Source organism: Lathyrus oleraceus, chromosome 7 (genome assembly GCF_024323335.1).
Source record: "Lathyrus oleraceus cultivar Zhongwan6 chromosome 7, CAAS_Psat_ZW6_1.0, whole genome shotgun sequence".
Classification (NCBI taxonomy): Eukaryota; Viridiplantae; Streptophyta; class Magnoliopsida; order Fabales; family Fabaceae; genus Lathyrus; species Lathyrus oleraceus.
The window spans coordinates 465,801,376-465,806,885 of NC_066585.1; the positions used below are offsets into that span (position 1 = coordinate 465,801,376).

Consider the following 5,510-nt stretch of genomic DNA (forward strand, 5'->3'; position numbering starts at 1 on the left):
CAAGTAGAGATTTTACCGACTAATCTCAATAATCAAACATAACTTCTATCAGGCTTAGTTCTAGAACCAAACATAAATATTCAGTGGTTTATCTCTAGAACTAAACAAGAACCATCGAGATAATATCACTCTTGAAATAATCAAACAAGAGCACAACACCAATACAAAACTCTCCTCACAAATAGTTTTCATTCACAAGGAACTAAGACAACTTTTTAATGAAAGAGAAATATCATAGAGATGGGAGAAGAGTAATTAAATAGAGAGAAATTGATAACATGAAACTATATCACATTTTTAGACTTGATTTAATTAAATTATATCGTTATTTGATTCAATTTATTTTATATTATTCGATATTACTCGGTATTTTCTTATTATTTATTTCAGATATCATTATTTAAAGCACGTGTGAAAAAGAAAGAAAAGGGGTGCAAAAAGAAGATTTTCTAGGAAAAGCAGCAAGCTGAAGCACCAAAGCCCAGCCCACGTTTGGAACAAAGGAAATGGCTGTCACGACCGCCACACTCACGTGCCGAGCGTCACGCCCCAAAACCTTGTGTTACGACCGTAACACATAGTGTGACGAACGCCACACATTTCATCCTATATTTTAGGCTTGACGTGCGTAACAGTGTGGACAGTTTCCCCTAAATTTCCCCGTGCACTCGTTGACGCTTTGGAACCCTACGGAAGATACTTTTGAGGAAACGGTTATTTTGAAGGGTGAATATAAATAGACCTCACAAATGCAAGTTGCTCTCTCTCCCTTCTCCGTGCAATATTTTTTCCAGCCTTATAATTTTCCAGCACTCTAAGTCTTCAAGCAATTTTTATTTTCTTTTCTTTTCTAGTTTAATTTCCGAAGCATTCAATTTATTTTCTCACGATAGTTTCTACACCGGAAACTATTGTGTAATTTTTACTGGATCTAACCTTACGTCAGATCATAGTATTTTATTTCCTTGTTTTTACTTTCCTATCTGATTGAGAATTGTGAAGGACAAATCCAACCGGCTTGTGGTGGAGTGTTCGAGAATCCAAGTTAGGAGATAAAATCCAGATTTCTAGTATCTTTGCAGGTTCATTAATTAATTGATTTATTGTTTTGATTTACATATGCTTTGTTCCGCTGTTTATATATATTGTTTGTTTGATATGGCCGTATTTAAGCATGATTATTGTTTATGCATGTTTAGCATGTTTGGCTAATTAATTTAGATATTGGTATGTAAAGTAAGCGGAATAAAGGAATCAAAATGGAGTTGGTTTAAATTTATTTCAAAATATAGTCACTCTTTTTCTGGTCTCAATTTACAAAGTTAATACCAAGGTTTTTGTACGAGAGTAAAAGACATACAGAAGTTAAAATCAATAGAACGACGGTTTGAGTTTTTAACTAGATAGTGTAAATTGAACATTAACTTTAAATCAGGGCGAAAGCAATTTTTAAGGTTAATTAAATTTAATTATTTTCAAAAATTATTTTTAAAAGTTAAATGTGAGGACGAGAGTTAAGCATTTAAGTTTAATCATATAGTCTAAGTCAACAGAGCGAGAGTTTGAGACGAGGGCGTTTAAACGGTTAGTATTTTCTCAAAAAGAGTTTCTATAGATTCTATTATTTTCAAAAGTGATTTTAGATTTGACGAAATAGTGAGAGCGTATGTTAAAATATAAAGTCATAATCTAATTCAACAGAGCGAGAGTTTGAGGAAAAGACTTTTAATTAATAGTGTCTACTGAAAAGACTTATTTTAAAGTTAAGAAAAAGACCAACGAAGATTTGATTCCCTAATTACGACGAACTACATATTGATATCCATATTATTTGATATTTTATCTAGACCCAAATTTAGTTTTATTTTTCCCCCTAATCATTAAAGTATCATCCGCCTTAGCTTTACGCAGTAACCCTAGAAAAACGGTAGATCGATTCATTAAGTCCATGTGGGATCGATATCTTTTAAAACTACGCGATTAGACTGTGCACTTGCAGTTAGTACCCCGATAGACTCATAAAGTCGCGATCAAGTTTTTGGCGCCGTTGCCGGGGACTTTTATTTAGCCGATATCGTAACTCTTCTGTTACGCTGTAGAGACTAAGGCAATTTTTATTTTTTTCCCTTCTTTTTCGCTGATTTGTATGCCACACACTCGCTCACAAGGCGAGCCGTACTACTTACGAATCAACGACGTTGAACGATATCTCCGATTATTACGACGAATTCGGGAGTATCGTGTTAGAAACAATCTTCCTCCAATCGAAATTCCTGATCTCAAAAATCTCCTTCCTTCGATGATACCAGCGATGGCCGAACCAGCTCGTGCTCTTCGAGATTACGCTGCTCCATCGCAGGATGAGCCGCATTCGAGTATTGCTTCACCCTCAATCGAAGCCAACAACTTTGAACTTAAACCTTCGCTGTTGCAGGTAGTGCAACAGAATCAATTTTCTGGAAATCCTACCGAGGATCCAAACCTTCATTTATCCGTATTTGTCCAATACGTTGATACTGTTAAAGCTAATGGTGTCACTTCAGAGGCAATTCGACTTCGTTTCTTTCCCTTCTCGTTAAGAGATAAAGCTAGAAGATGGCTTCAGTCTCTTCCTTCCAACTCAGTCACCACATGGAATGAGTTAAAGAAAGTCTTTCTTGCCCGATATTTTCCTCCAAGCAAAACAGCTATGTTGAGAGCCCAGATAAATGGATTTAAGCAAAAAGATAACGAGTCTCTTTTCGAAGCATGGGAAAGATACAAGGATATGATGAGACTTTGTCCACAACATGGTTTAGAGGACTGGTTAGTAATTCACACCTTTTACAATGGTCTCTTGTACAACACAAGGTTAACAATAGACGCTGCCGCCGATGGTGCGCTTATGTATAAACCTTACACTGACGCTTATCAACTTATCGAGAGCATGGCCCAAAATCATTATCAGTGGGGAAGCGACCGAACAATGGTAGAAAAACCTCAAACAAAAGGGGGCATGTACGAGATAAGTAGCCTTGATCATGTTAATGCAAAAGTGGATGCTCTTGCCCAGAAAATTGAAAGTTTAAATGTATCACCTTCAGCCACCGTGGTTGCCGTAACTCAAAATTGCGAAGTCTGTGGAATTCAAGGTCACACTCCTACAGATTGTCAACTCCTAACAGGAATTCAAACAGAGCAGGTGAACTATGCTCAAGGAAATCCTTACTCGCATACCTATAACTCAAACTGGAAGAACCATCCTAATTTTTCATATAAAAGTAACAACGCTTTATACGCACCAGGTCAACCTCCCAGTCAAGCTCCAGCTATACCTCCTGGATATCAAAAGCCGACCCCATCTACACCTAACAATAACGTTCCTAGGAAATCCAACTTGGAAATCATGATGGAGAACTTCATAGCTTCTCAACAGCAAACCAATAAAGAGTTCTTAAACCAGAATGTACACACTAGCGAACAGATTAAACAACTAGCAAGTAAAGTAGATGCCCTGGCTACCCATAACAAAATGCTGGAAACACAAATCTCGCAAGTAGCTCAACAACAAGCGCCTACTGCTGCCCCAACTGATGCATTTCCTGGACAGCCCCAACCTAATCCGAAAGGCCACGCTCATGCAATTATATTACGAAGTGGAACAGAGGTAGAAGGACCATCTGACCCAAGGATTGAGAACCAAAACTCTAAAAAGTCAACTGAGGAAGAAGGTAAACCTAAGGAAAAGGAAGAGTGTAATAAGGAAACCGTAGAGAAAAAAGAACCTTATGTACCTCCACCACCTTACAAACCACCTATCCCTTATCCTCAAAGGCTAATTAAAACCAAAGACGCGGGCCAATTTAAAAAATTTGTTGACCTACTGAAACAATTAAACGTCACAATTCCTTTTACAGAAGCTATTACACAGATGCCCTCATATGCTAAGTTCTTAAAAGAAATTTTATCTAATAAAAGGAAACTTGAAGATAGTGAAACCATTACACTCACTGCTGAGTGTAGCGCAATAATCCAAAATATGCCTCCTAAACTTAAAGATCCTGGTAGTTTTTCTATACCCTGTCATATAGGAAAATTTGTCATAGACAAAGCTTTATGCGATTTAGGAGCCGGTATCAGTGTTATGCCCTTGTTCATATGCAAGAAACTTGGAATGGGAGAATTAAGACCAACTAAAATGTCTGTGCAATTAGCAGATCGTTCCGTTAGATATCCCGTAGGAATTCTTGAAAACGTTCCCGTGCGCATAGGTAAATTCTACATCCCCGCAGATTTTATAATTATGGACATAAGAGAAGATGAAGTTACCCATATTATATTGGGAAGACCCTTCTTAGCAACCGCCGGTGCTATCATAGACGTAAAACGAGGACGACTCACTTTCGAAGTAGGAGAAGAGAAAATTGAGTTTATTCTTTCCAAATTTTTGAAAGCACCTACAATAGAAGACACATGTTACTTCATGGATATCATCGATGAATGCATAAAAGAAACAGAATTAGAAAATGACGATTTGTCCGACTATCGTGTAAAAGAAAGACTGAACCAATGTTTAGCAATAACATCAGATCCTACGCAATGCCTTAAGAAACCAACCCTCGACCTGAAAACACTTCCCCAAAATCTGAGATATGAATTCCTAGACCTAGAACTTGAACGACCAGTAATAGTCAATGCAGACCTAGGAAAACTTGAAACCGAAAAACTCCTACATATCTTAAGAAAATATCCAACCGCATTAGGATACAACATCACCGATCTTAAAGGGGTAAGTCCTTCTATTTGTATGCACCGCATCATGCTAGAAGAAGATTGTAAGACTTCTAGGGAACATCAGAGGAGACTAAACCCGATCATGAGTGAGGTAGTGAAGAAGGAAGTAACGAAGTTATTAGAGGCAGGTATCATATATCCTATATCCGATAGCAAATGGGTTAGTCCTGTACACGTAGTACCAAAAAAAGGAGGTATAACAGTGATCGAAAATGAAAAAGGAGAAACTATAACCAAACGAATTGAATCGGGATAGAGAATATGCATTGACTACAGAAAGATAAACAAAGCAACCCGAAAATATCATTTTCCTTTACCATTCATAGACCAGATGCTAGAACGACTAGCCAAGCATTCTCATTTCTGCTCTCTGGACGGTTTCTCAGGTTTCTTTCAAATACCAATTCATCCTGATGACCAAGAAAAGACAACGTTCACATGTCCTTTTGGTACCTTTGCTTATCGACGAATTCCGTTTGGTTTGTGCAATGCTCCTGCGACCTTCCAAAGGTGCATGATGGCAATATTCGCCGATTTTCTCGAAAACATCATGGAAGTCTTTATGGATGACTTTTCCGTATGCGGACAAAGTTTCGAAGAATGTCTTGAAAACCTAGAGAGAGTTCTAGAACGATGTGTAAAAGTAAACCTAGTACTTAATTGGGAAAAATGTCACTTTATGGTACAAGAAGGAATTGTTTTAGGACACATCATATCAAATAGAGGAATTGAAGTAG

At 37.5% G+C, this 5,510-nt stretch overlaps 1 non-coding gene across 1 annotated transcript; it reads right to left on the reverse strand.

Moving 5' to 3' along the window:
* Positions 1-2,689: 2,689 nt before the first annotated feature.
* On the reverse strand, positions 2,690-2,796 carry LOC127108567 (small nucleolar RNA R71). The gene has a single exon (XR_007796097.1). It is a non-coding gene; the product is annotated as a small nucleolar RNA R71 (small nucleolar RNA).
* Between the last annotated feature and the right edge of the window lie 2,714 nt (positions 2,797-5,510).